At 43.4% G+C, this 13,188-nt stretch overlaps 1 protein-coding gene across 23 annotated transcripts in view; it reads right to left on the reverse strand.

Annotated features, from left to right (window-relative positions):
• RBFOX2 (RNA binding fox-1 homolog 2) overlaps positions 1-13,188 on the reverse strand; it is a 293,081-nt gene that overhangs the window by 159,992 nt on the left and 119,901 nt on the right. The window lies entirely within an intron of this gene.

Genomic DNA, 13,188 nt, shown 5'->3' on the forward strand with positions numbered 1-13,188 from the left:
TGGACTGGAGGAAAGGAGGTGCCAGAATGGGGGGCCGAAGTGCAGGGTGGGGAGAGCCCCCCCCCCAGTCACTTGAATTTAAAAACCTAAAACGACCGGTCTCCTCCCCCCTCCTCCCTCCTCTCCAGCTGACTGTTCTGTTGTTCTCTCCTCCCTCTCACCCTCCCTCCCTCTCCCTCTCTCTCTCCCTCTCTCTCTCTCTCTCTGGGAGTTCCCAGCCCCGTGTGTCTGAACCCGAGTGTACAGCACACTCTCTGTGTATCTGCCTTCAGGGACTCTCTCTGTGTCATTCTACTTCAAGAAACACAATCATCGCTCACAAAGATTATTGCAAAAGGCAGGAATGGGTGGGGTTCCTAATAAACTACCGGCACTGGTTTCTAGTAGCTGGACAACTAGAATAAGACGGCTTCTTTAAATGTGAATGGAGCAATCAGAAAACCTCTGCCCTCCAAGATCAAGGAGGGTGAGCCCAGGCTGCCCTCTGCCTCAGTTCTTCTGGAGCCTCATGCAGAAGCCGAGCCTGCTCAGAGCCTACGTTCCCTCCCTGCTAGGTCAGCCTTAAGCCACAATCCTATAATAACGATCAGTCTACCAGTCATAATTCTGAATCTTAGAAGATTTTAAAACATGAAGAAATTTTCAAATAAGCTTCACAAGGTTTTCATCTTTTTTATTACTACTGCCCTAGTTCAAATCAAAAGAGAGCCTCTCCTGTTGCAGATTCTTTAGCAGGCATGGGGATGGGGCAGGGCACAAAACCTGGGCTTGAAATCTGGTCTATAATTACTGTCACCATGCCCTGGGGCAAGTTATTTAACCTGTCGAGGCCTCTGTTTCCTGAAGCAAAAACTGAGTATAAAACTCCGTTTGGAGTTGCTTAGATCCAGTGATAACACTATGTAAACTGTCTGCCATGCCCCTGCTGGCCATGATTTCTGAGTTCAGTTCAGACATTTACTGAGTTTCTCCTGTGTGTGCCGGGCATATTTTTGTTTACCGAGTCTCTCCTATATGCCAGGCATATTTTTGGCCATTATGTTCAGCGGTGAACGACAAGTATTATCCAGTCACCTGTCCTGGTGGTTTCTCTACCACAGGCCAATGCTCTTTCCTTACTTCCCTCCCCATTTTCCCATGTTCAAACCCAAAACCCATCCCAGCTGGAAGTGACATCTCCTCCTCTGAAAGCTTGGTGTTTGTAAAGTGGCATTCACCAACCCTGCCAGTTACTATCACAGGTACTTACCTGTACCTACCAACCTTACCCTCTTTATTCACATTTTTCAGGGTACAGTTCACCTCTTTTGAGCCATGGCATCTTTGCACAGTACCTTGCACACAGTAGGTGCACAATACATTCTCAGAGGGTTGTGTGTCTTGAGGAATATTTTACTCTTTTAACTCCTTAAAGGAAAAACAAAATAAAACAAAAACAAGAGGTCTTCCACCTTTCAGCTGCCTCAGGGCTCTGTTCCCCTCAAACATGTTGAAACAGCTCTCTCCTGTTCATAAAATCTCCAAGTACGGTCTGCGAGTCTCACAGCCAAGGCAGGCCCGGCACAGGTACTAAGCACCCTCCCCTTCCTGTATAATGCTTCCGGCTGTGGAGAGAGCTCTGTCTTAAAGTTTGCTGTGGTGGAGTGTCTTTTTCCCCCAGAAGTGAAGTCACCTGTTCTCTTCCACGCTAAACATGTGCCTTTCTCAAGAGAGCTTATACCTTGCCCCTCCTCCCACCTCAGACTCCCACTCATTTAAACCTGGAGAGGCAGGGCAAGCATTCCTCTCAGCCTCACCCAAATCTTTTCTTTATGCAGAACTTCTTTGCATCTTCTGAAGTCAGGAATACCTCCGTTTCAGTACAGAACAGAAGAAAGAACTTCCAAGTCTGCAACAGAGACAACCTTCTCTCTAAAATGGGAAAACAAATCTCGGCTTTCTATAAACTGCTGCTTGGCATCTGTTATATAATCAATGTTCACAGGCAACTCTCCGCTCTCGTCTCACAGCACATGCCCTAAATCATAAGTCACCAGACTTTCCTATACTCCATCCTAAACAACTACATTAAAATCACGCCGTGAAGAGATTATAGTCGTTTCAAATTCTTTGAAGACACAAAATTGCAGGGGGCTTCCCTGGTGGCTCAGACAGTAAAGAAGCTGCCTGCAACACAGGAGACTTGGGTTCGATCCCTGGGTCAGGAAGATCCCCTGGAGGAGGGTATGGCAGCCCACTCCAGTATTCTTGCCTGAAGAATCTCATAGACAGGAGATTAGCAGGCTACCCACAGGAGCCTAGAGGGCTACAGTCCGTGGGGTCACAAAGGATCGGACATGACTGAGCCACTTTCACTTTCCCTCATGGTCCAATGGTTAGGACTCTGTGGTTTTACTGCTGTGGGCCTGGGTTTGATCCCTGGTCAGGGAACTAAGATCCCACAAGCTATGCAGTGCACCCAAGGGAAAAGAATTAAAAAAAAAAAAAAAAAAAGTTACTACTCATTCTTAATCAAGCATCAAAAACAAATACAGTAAAATATTACTGTCATTTTATGGTTTTATCTTTTAATCAAATTTGGGATGGTATAATGGTACCCCTGTTCTCCTGGAGCAAAGCAGGAGAAAAACAGAGAAATGAGATCCCTGAAATGAAATAAGAAAAGATTAAATGCGTCACAAAAACCTACGAACTACCTCCAAAACTTCCATGAGTGGAATCACTGTAAACTTCTTTGGAACCTCAGGAAACTCTTAAACTTCTACTCTCAATGCAAGTCTTCCTTTTTTGATCATAATCTTAATAATCAGGTGAACAGTCTGTTCTATGTGTTTTCTTCACATTAAAAACAAACAAACAAAAATCCTTCAAAAACCCAAAAGCAAAAGAAGTGGATCATGCTCCTGCACGTCCACATTTTCCTAATCTTAAAAAAAAAAAAAGGAAGAAAAGGAAACAAAGAGGTAGGAGAAAACAATTCTTTCCAATCAAGTCAAATAAGCTCTGCTTTACCGCTATGCAGGATTCAGTTTAAGAGACACAAACATCTAACAACTGGACATGATGAAGACCCTCTCAAAAGGATCCCAGTCTTACACACAGGATGAGGACCCACATATGCCTCCTTCTCTCAGGAGAACACTTTATCAGGCTACATAATGGTTCTCTGAAGCTTATCAGCCTCTATATTTGGAGGAAAGAACGTGTGAATTAAAACATCAGAGAAGGCACTCTTCTTGGGAGGGTCCACAGAGGAAGTCTAGCATGATTGCTTCTGGGAAAGAAAAATCAGATTATCTGGGATAGCAATATGGGTGCTGCCAGTAATTCTAACCTGATAATGCATCTTGAATTCCTGCTTCTGAAAGCACTGGATGTTGTAATGTGAAGAGTCTGGTGGTAGAAAGGGTTTAAAGCCACATTTCTGACTCTGCCTCAAAGTCTAACAATTAAAGAGGCTGCTTTTTTTTTTTTTAAATTTTATTTTATACTGGAGTTGGAGAAGGCAATGGCACCCCACTCCAGTACTCTTGCCTGGAAACTCCCACGCGCAGAGGAGCCTGGTAGGCTGCAGTCCATGGGGTTGCTGAGAGTTGGACACGACTCAGTGATTTCACTTTCATTTTTCACTTTCATGCATTGGAGAAGGAAATGGCAACCCACTCCAGTGTTCTTGCCTGGAGAATCCCAGGGACGGGGGAGCCTGGTGGGCTGCCGTCTATGGGGTCGCACAGAGTCGGACACGACTGAAGCAACTTAGCAGTAGCAGCAGCATAGCCGATTAACAATGTTGTGGTAGCTTCAGGTGGACAGCAAAGGCACTCAACCATACTTATACATGTATCCATTGTCCTCCAACCTCCCCTTCCATCCAAGCTGCCAAATAACACTGAGTAGAGTTCCCTGTGCTACACAGTAGGACCTTGTTGGTTATTCATTTTTAAATATGAGACTGCATGTTTTATGACAGTAGTTCTGTTGGTGTAAAAGGCTGATGTGGCAAAGCGTGTACAGCTGGACAACCGATACAATTTTGCAAAGATATTCCTGAGAAGTCAGACATTGAAAATTTTTCTAAAGAAATATGAAGCAACCCTCTCTACATTATTTCTACTCCTTTCACTTCCAGGATCTGCAGAGATAACACAGACTCACCACAGCAATGAGCTATAGAAATGGGCCATATGAAGTCCAACTGAATTTGACTCAAAAAAAAAGTTTAAAGAATGGGGCTCTTTTAACCTCATTTCCTCTCAGCTTAAAATAGCAAGGATTCCCACAGGGCAGTTCTCTAATAGAATCTTGCTACTCAAAATGTGACCCACGGACCAGCATCAGCAGCATCAGTGTCAACTGGGAGCTTCCCAGATAAGGAAGAATCTCCAGCACCATCCGAGACTTACAGAGTTAACATCAACATCATGACAAAAGCCACAGCTGGGTCACAAGCACACTGAAGTCTGAGGTGCTAGTCCTCATGCAGTAGCACAGACTTACGCAGGACAGGAGAGCTGTGGCTGTCACTTTCCAGTGACGGCATCTAAACCACTCTGGAGCACTAACTGGAGAGAGTGTTCCATCGCCGCCTTTCAGTGTAATACCACCTGTGCTGTGCTCAGTCGTGTCCCCCTCTTTATGACCCAAGGACTGCAGCCAGGCTCCTCTGTCCATGGGATTTCCCAGGCAAGAATACTGGAGTGGGTTGCCATTTCCTTCTCCAGGGGATCTTTTCGACCTGGCATAGAACCCTTGCCTCTTTCATCTCTTGTACTGGCAGACAGATTCTTTACCACTGCACCACCTGGGAAGCCCCCATAATGCCACCAACAGCTACTGTTTGCTGAGAACATACTATGTGCCAGAACTCTCCTCGCATCATCTCACTGCATCTTCATGCCATCTCTGTAAGGAAGGCCCTACTTTATCTTTTTCACACATGGAAGAAAATTGGGGCTTAAAGTGGCTAAACACTTTGCCCATGGTCTCACAACCAGTGAGTAAAGGTGCCACAAGTTAAACATAAATTTGTAAGGCTCCAAGATCAGTCCTACACTACACTTTTTCACTGATAAAATTAAACCTGCCAAGATCACAGGAAAATTTTCCCTGGGTAATACCCTTGCTCTCTTATCTCTGCTCAATACCAAGACTTCAAACAATAAAGGACAGAGATGAGGCTTGGAACCCACTGAACACACACTGTGAGTGAATTTCTGAAGGCTGCAGCTCTGTTTGAGTGTTGCTGCTATGACAGGTGTCATTATAAGAACGGTTCTGGAAACCTCCTCTGATCCTGTGGTTACCTTCTATAATGTCTAGGGAACTCTAGATGCAAACACAGAGAAGAGGGGACGTCCCTTTCTCACCTCTTGGTAAAGTTACCAGCAAACAGATGTGCCAGAGCTCTGACTGCCAGGTTTAGGGAACCCAGAGTGACCGTCCCTAAAAGATGAAAAGTGAACAATATCTTAAGAGCTGTGTTCTTCCTCATTGTGTTTCAATCATATTCTCAAATAACCTCCCATCCTTCCAACCAACTTGCTCTGGTATCCCCTCCACAAGCTCCGACCTCCTCAATGAGCTGTTCATTATCTATCCACCTCAGTCCTGTCTTCTTTTTTTTTACATAGACCATTTTTTAAGTCTTTATTGAATTTGTTATAATGTTGTTACTGTTTTTATGTTTTGGTTTTCTGGCCACAAGGCATATGGGATCTTAGCTGCCTGACCAGGGATTGAACTGGCACCTCTTGTGTTGGAAGGCAAAGTCTTACCACTGGACCACTAGGGAAATCTCTCCATTCCTGTCTTCTACTCCCTCGTATGTCCAGTGCTGACTCTATGATCCATGATTATAATCCCTCCCTTGCAAATATCCTCAATCATTTGCCCACTCCATCACTGGCATATAGCAAAACTCGAACCCTGGTTGAATACAAGTATCTGCCTTCTCTGTGCCTGTTCCCAACCAGCTAAATGTTGCCGGAGAAAAGCCACATGACCAAGCTGACTGACTTCACTATATACTCATGATCACAAACCTCAACTGGGCCCTTGGCAATGCCGAACAGTCCTCCCAAAGCTGCCCCAGAAGCTTTCTCACTCTCCAAAATGACTGTTTCTTACCTTCTCCTGAAACCTACTTCATTCTTTCCCCACAACTCAACCATCAGCTGTTGCTCTACTTGAGTACTTCACTTTAAAAGAGGAGCATTCAGTCTCATCTGTCCACCAAATCCACAATCCTACCTAGAAACGCGTGAATCTCCTCCGTATATCCTGTTACAATGACAGAAGTGTGCCTCGCACCAAAGGCCTGTTTCACTACTTGGGCTCACATCCCATCTGCCAGCACCCATGTAAGAACCAGGCTGCTCTGTTGACCACCTCCTCTCTCCTGCCTCATAACTCTCTCCCCTTTCCACTCACTGTCAGGCCAGCAATAAACATATGTCCATCTTCAGAAAACCTCCCCTCTGCCCTCATACACTGACAGGGAAAGTGTACGTTGGCAGCATCACTCTGGAAGTCTGCTTGGCCAAAATCTGTTTCAGATTCTGAAACTTTCATGGCCTGTAACTCAGCAATTCCACTTCCGAGTAACCTATCTTAGAAAATCCTCACAAGCGTAGAAGGAAGTTTGCTGTAGCAATCTAAGAGCAAAAACCTTAAAAAATAAAAAATAAAAAATAAAGTCCAATAGTAGGCAACTGACTAATTGAATCAAGGTGCAAAAATCCTCTGTGGGCCCCTCACCTCTCCCCAGCCACTCTCTCCTTTTCCCTGCTCACTACTTCACAGTGAGTGAAAGCCTCTCAGTCATGTCTGACTCCTTGCGACCCCATGGACTGTCCATGGAATTCTTTAGGCCAGAATTCCGGAGTGGGTAGCCTTTCCCTTCTCCAGGGGATCTTTCCAACCCAGGGATCAAACCCAGGTCTCCTGCACTGCAGGCAGATTCTTTACCAGCTGAGCCACAAGGGAAGCCCAAGAATACTGGAGTGGGTGGCCTATCCCTTCGCCAGCAGATCTTCCTGACCCAGGAATGGAACCAGGGTCTCCTGCATTGTTGGTGGATTCTTTACCAACTGAGCTATCAGGAAGTCCAACTTCACAGTAAATCTTCTCATAAAAAGTATCTATACCTGCTTCCACTTCTTCACCTCTTATTTCTTCTTCAGTCTACTCAAAATAAAGTTTCCAAGCCCTCCACTCCATTAAACCATTTGGTCAATGGCAACTAGGGGGTGGCCAAAAAGTTCGTTCAAGTTTCTGAACCATCTTACAGACAAACCCAAATGAACTTTGTGGCCAATCCAATACATCAATGCTGCTGCTGCTGCTGCTGCTGCTGCTGCTGCTAAGTCGCTTCAGTCGTGTCCGACTCTATGAGACCCCATAGACAGCAGCCCACCAGGCTCCCCCATCCCTGGGATTCTCCAGGCAAGAACATTGGAGTGGGTTGCCATTTCCTTCTCCAATGCATGAAAGTGAAAAGTGAAAGTGAAGTCGCTCAGTTGTGTCCAACTCTTAGCGACCCCATGGACTGCAGCCCACCATGCTACTCAACCTAATAGACATTTTGCTGTCCTCAACTTAAGTGACCTCTTCAACAGAGTTGGCAACCTTCTTAAAACATTCTCTTCTGCTAGTTTCTAACAGGCTACAATCCTGCTTTTTTCCCCATATTGATGATTACTTCTGCTCAGCCTCTTTTTTAGCTTTTCCATTAATAGACCTTTCAAAAGGAAGTGTTTCCTGGGGCTCAATCCTGAGTCACCCTTTTCTTTTTGAGTTCTCTCAACCTATCCCATTGCTTCAAATACCATCACACTAATAATTACCAAGCTAGAGCCCTACACTAGAACTCTTCTCATGCTGCAATATGACTACGTAGCTGCCTCACAAGCATGTGAAACGAAACTCTCCCCACACTGGACTCTTGAACACCACTCTTGAAACTGGTATGTCCTTGGTGTTTCTTACCTCCGTAGGTGGTACTACCTGGCAATTACGGAAGTCAGAGACCCTCCCTGTATCCCTCACCCCTCATATCAAACCCCTCAGCATGTTGTGTGTGTGACTCGTCTTGATCTCCACTCTACCACCGGAACCCAAGTTCCGATCACCTCTTGCTGGAACATCACAGGAGTTCCGCCACTTTCACTGCTGCTCTCCTTCAAAGCACTCATCACATAGTGGCCAGAGGGACTTTCTAATCCAATCATATCACGCCTGTGATTCTGCAGCTTCATATTATGCTTAACTTTTTTCTATCTGAAGTCCTTATAACGGCTCTGAAGGTGCTACATGATTTATTTGCTAACTGCCCACCTCTCCAACCTCATTTCATATCATTACATCCACTTCAGTCACTATGCTCTAAATACACTGATCCTGTGCCATTTCCTCAGAGAGAAAGTCCATCCCTCTCCTGAGCACCCTTTTAGTCCCTTTATCCCATTCTTGAAATCCCTTCTCAGGCTGCCTTCATTCTCCGTAAGGCTGGCTACTTCTTATCGTCCAGATCTCAGCTTAAATAACACCCCCTCAACTAATGTTCTCTAGACCACTCTCTCTAGTTGGAAGGCCTTCCCCACAGCCCTTATTCTCTGTATCACTGTACTCTGTTTACTTTCTTCCTACTGCTGCTAAGTCACTTCAGTCGTGTCTGACTCTGTGCGACCCCATAGACAGCAGCCCACCAGGCTCCCCCGTCCCTGGGATTCCCCAGGCAAGAACACTGGAGGGGGTTGCCATTTCCTTCTCCAATGCATGAAAGTGAAAAGTGAAAGTGAAGTCACTCAGTCGTGTCCGACCCTCAGCGACCCCATGGACTGCAGCCTACCAGGCTCCTCCACCCATGGGGTTTTCCAGGCAAGAGTACTGGAGTGGGTTGCCACTGCCTTCTCCGATTTTCTTCCTAATAGTTACCAAAATCCATAATTAGTTAATATATTCATTTGTTTTCTTATTTGCTACAGATTTCTCCATTAGAAAGTAATATTTTTCGTATACAGCATACAACTGAGATCTTCTGCTGTGGGTCATTTTATTCTTTGACTTTTTGCTAGGGAAGGTCAAAGTTATTTGTAGGAGTTTCTGGCACTCTGGTTAGGCAAGTGTCTAACCAAGTCCTATAAATAAAGTTAGAGCGCAACTAATATGACCCTAGTTACCAAGAGGACTCAAAGTCTTATCACAGCTGCAAACCATAAACACAGGCCAGCACCAACAGCTTCAGAATGTAACAGCTTGAAATAACCATAACATTAACATGAAAAGCAATTTCAATTTAATTATTTACCTTAAGCTAATTTGAGTTGTTGTTGTTCAGTCACTCAGTCATGTACAACTCTTTGCAACCCCATGGACTGCAGCATGCCAGGATTCTCTGTCCTTCACCATCTCCTGAGCTTGTTCAAACTCATGTCCATTCAGTCAGTGATGCCATCCAACCATCTCATCCTCTGTCGTTCTCTTTTCCTCCTGCCTTCCATCTTTCCCAGCATCAGAGTCTTTTCTAATGAGTCGGCTCTTCGCATCAGGTGGTCAATGTATTGGAGCTTCAGCTTCAGCATCAGTCCTTCTAATAAATATTCAGGACTGATTTCCTTTAGGATTGACTGCTTTGATCTCCTTGCAGTCCAAGGGACTCTCAAGAGTCTTCTCCAATACCACAGTTCAAAAGCATCAATTCTTCAGTGTTAAGCATTCTTTATGGTCCAACTCTCACACCCATACATGACTACTGGAAAAACCACAGCTTTGACAATACGGACCTTTGTGGGCAAAATAATGTCTCTGCTTTTTAATACGCTGTCTAGGTTTGTCATAGCTTTTCTTCAAAGGAGCAAGTGTCTTTAGTTTTGTGGCTGCAGTCACCATCTGCAGGGATTTCGGAGCCCAAGAAAATAAAGTCTGTCACTGTTTCCCCATCTACTTGCCATCAAGCGATGGGACTGGAATGCCATGATCTTTGTTTTTTTTCAATGTTGAGTTTTAAGTCAGCTTTTTCACTCTCCGCTTTCACTTTCATCAAGAGGGTCTTTAATTCCTCTTTGCTTTCTGCCATAAAGGTGGCGTCATCTGCATATCTGAGTATCTAATCTGAGTATTACATTCTAAATCGCCTTCTTTCCAATACTATAAGCATGCATTTTGCTCAGTACAATAAAACAACAGCATCCCAAACCAAGATTTCCTATAATCAAGCTCACCGTTAATTATTTAGTCTAGAACCATACATCCAACAGAGTAGCCACTAGTCATGTGTGGCTATTTGATTTTAATGCAGATTAAAATTTCTGTTCTCCAGTCTCATTTGCCTCAAGTCTCAAGTGCTCAAGAGCCACAAGAGCCTAGTGGCTACTAATAACGGACAGGGCAGATATAAAACATCTCCATCATCACAAAAGATCCACTGGACAGAGCTATTCTACAACATGGTAATAATTAGGAAACAAAGTGAAAGTTGCTTAGTTGGACTCTTTACGACCCCATGGACTGTAGCCCATCCAGCTCCTCTGTCCATGGGATTCTCCAGGCCAGAATACTGGAATGGGTTGCCATTTCCTTCTCCAGGGAATCTTCCTGACCCAGGGATCGAACCCAGGTCCCCTGCATTGCAGGCAGATTCTTTACCATCTGAGCCACCAAAGGCCCTCTAAATATCCTGAATATCAAAATGCTCATGCACTTTCATCAGCAGGAAAGCTCTGCCAGGCCTTCTTTTAATCTTTTTTTTTTTAATTTTAGAAATATTTCTTTCCTGATTATCTGGCTACTTACCCACTGAACATTTAAAAAGCAAATTAGGAAAGGGAGCTAAGAAATAGTAGGGAATAAGTACCAAAGGAAAGAGAAATATTATGTGAGAGGCAGCCACATCAGACGCAAGAGACCAAGAGAAAAAAATCTAAAAAGCAGATAAGTTATCAAAAAGCAGACATATTAAAATAAGGTCATTTAGCAAGGCAAAAACCATGAAAAGCTCTTAGATATCACTCTTTTTCAGTCATAAGCAATAATTGATGTTGACAACTGTGTTAAAACCATTAAGAAAAGTATAACTGTTAGAAAAACTGTAGTTAAGTAACAAATTTTAGAAGGACTAAACTATATAGCTAAGTAATACATTTAAGAAGGACTTACTTCCAAAATAAATAATTCTTAAACATCCTGATGCTTAAAGAAGGGAAAATCCCCTCAGCTAGTTGGAATACTTGACCACTAAAAATAACTCATTTCTAAAGTATTCTGCATAGTCAAATTGAATCAAAGAGTTCGGCTTAACCAATATGAATGAATGTTGCTTACAGAGCAGGTGCAGACATAAGAGCAAGACAAAGTTCTTCTGTTAATGAATGATGGTTCACCCAGACAATGGGCACTATATAGCCTTGCGGGGTGGAGAAGGGACATGGCATCTCTTCGGGTGATAAAAGAAAGGTTCAGAACAATGTATAGCACAGTGCCACTGAATTTCTTTCTTTTTTTAAGTAGGAACTATATACAAAAGGGAAGACATCCATTGCTTCTAGGGGAAAGACACTGGGGAATCAAGGTAGGAACTAGGGAGCAACTATTCACTGTATGGCCATTTGGTACCTGTTGAGTGTTGAATCATATAAATGTATTATTTGTCAAAAAAACATAAAATTTTAAATTAAAATAAGCAAGTTCTCTATCCCCAAGAAACGTATAATTTAATAGCTGATCCAGGCTTCAAAAAACTGAAGGAAAATTTACACGTTTTCCTTTACTAATGACTAGACACCTAAATATTTAACACTTCATTTTATGCTTACTAAAAAGCTCACTTTATACTATTTGTAGTCCCAGAAAACTGGTTTCAAAAAACTCAAAGTTGAACTTATATGGAAATTTCACTGATCCTTATTATCTTCTACTAACTTTTTTAAAAAAGTGTTTACATAAAGGTATATACATCTCAAGGGAGAAATCACTTTATTGGACAACACAGCAAAGACTGACTGAAGAGGTTCCAAGGAAGCTACAGAATGGTCTTCTGCACCATATGGGAGGTAAAGTCATGTCATTCTGATGGTCCCTGAGGTTGAGAATGCTAGTGGTTCCCCAATATCCTTTCTTCCTCAGTAACAAAACCCCAGTTTTCATCCAGGGATTAATACACACACCCTCCAAGAAAGGGCTGTATCTCCCAACCTCCGCTGCTGCTAGGTGTGGCCATAGGCTAAGTTCTGGCCAATGAGATATGAGAAGCAACGTTATATGGGACTTTTTGGAAGGTTTCTTAAGTAGGGGAGGGGAGCTTTTTCCTCCTCTAAACTCTCCGTGGAAATGCAGGAATGACGGCCGGAGCTGTAGCAACCATCTGGGTCACATCCTACAGGCAGAGAAGCAAAGAGCAGTGAGGATCCTGGATCCTTGATAACCACTGAGCACTACACCAGCCCTGAGCTGCCTACTTCCATACTCCGTTTTCATCAAAGACAAGTCTTGTTTAAGCCACTTTGGGGTAAGGGGAAAGGAGGAGGGGGATTCTGTTGCATGTAGCTGAACTCAATCCTAAGTGATACCTTCAACAATTATTTTACTGTAACTTTACAAATCAAAGTTCAACGTCACAGAAAGCTCTATACATATTAATAGTGTACACGCCTCACGACAAAGACAGAGACTACAAAGAATCCTGAAATGTCTAGGCTGAAAGTCTTGGCCAAAAATCAACTTGTCTGTCCCCACAATCTGCTGCTCCTAACCATTCTACACCAGTATGACAGAAATGAAAATTCAACTTAACAATTCCTGAATTTCAGTAATAAAAAAGTCAAATATATATACTTTCATTTTTGTCATCTGTAAAATGATAGTAATGACACAGGGTTTTCTTCAGACCCAGATACAAGAGAGTATGCTAGCTATTCTGTAAACAGAGCATGATTCACTATCATTGCCATTACCACTGTAACGGCTGGCTGATAAGTGTGAGACACAAGAAAAATTAGATGAAAGCAAACAGACAGAATCTTGGGTTTGGGACGCAAGGAATTCCACGAACTTGTCGAACCTCTTTCACCAACTTTCTTATCTCTTTATCTATCAGAAAAATACTACATCAGGAACTTCAGCTTCCTTCTTAAAAGCACTGGGAGAAAGAAAGGAATTGAGTGGTTATAAAGGGGAGAAAGAGACCAGTAGAAA

This window comes from Ovis aries, chromosome 3 (assembly GCF_016772045.2).
Source record: "Ovis aries strain OAR_USU_Benz2616 breed Rambouillet chromosome 3, ARS-UI_Ramb_v3.0, whole genome shotgun sequence".
In the NCBI taxonomy this organism is placed as follows: domain Eukaryota; kingdom Metazoa; phylum Chordata; class Mammalia; order Artiodactyla; family Bovidae; genus Ovis; species Ovis aries.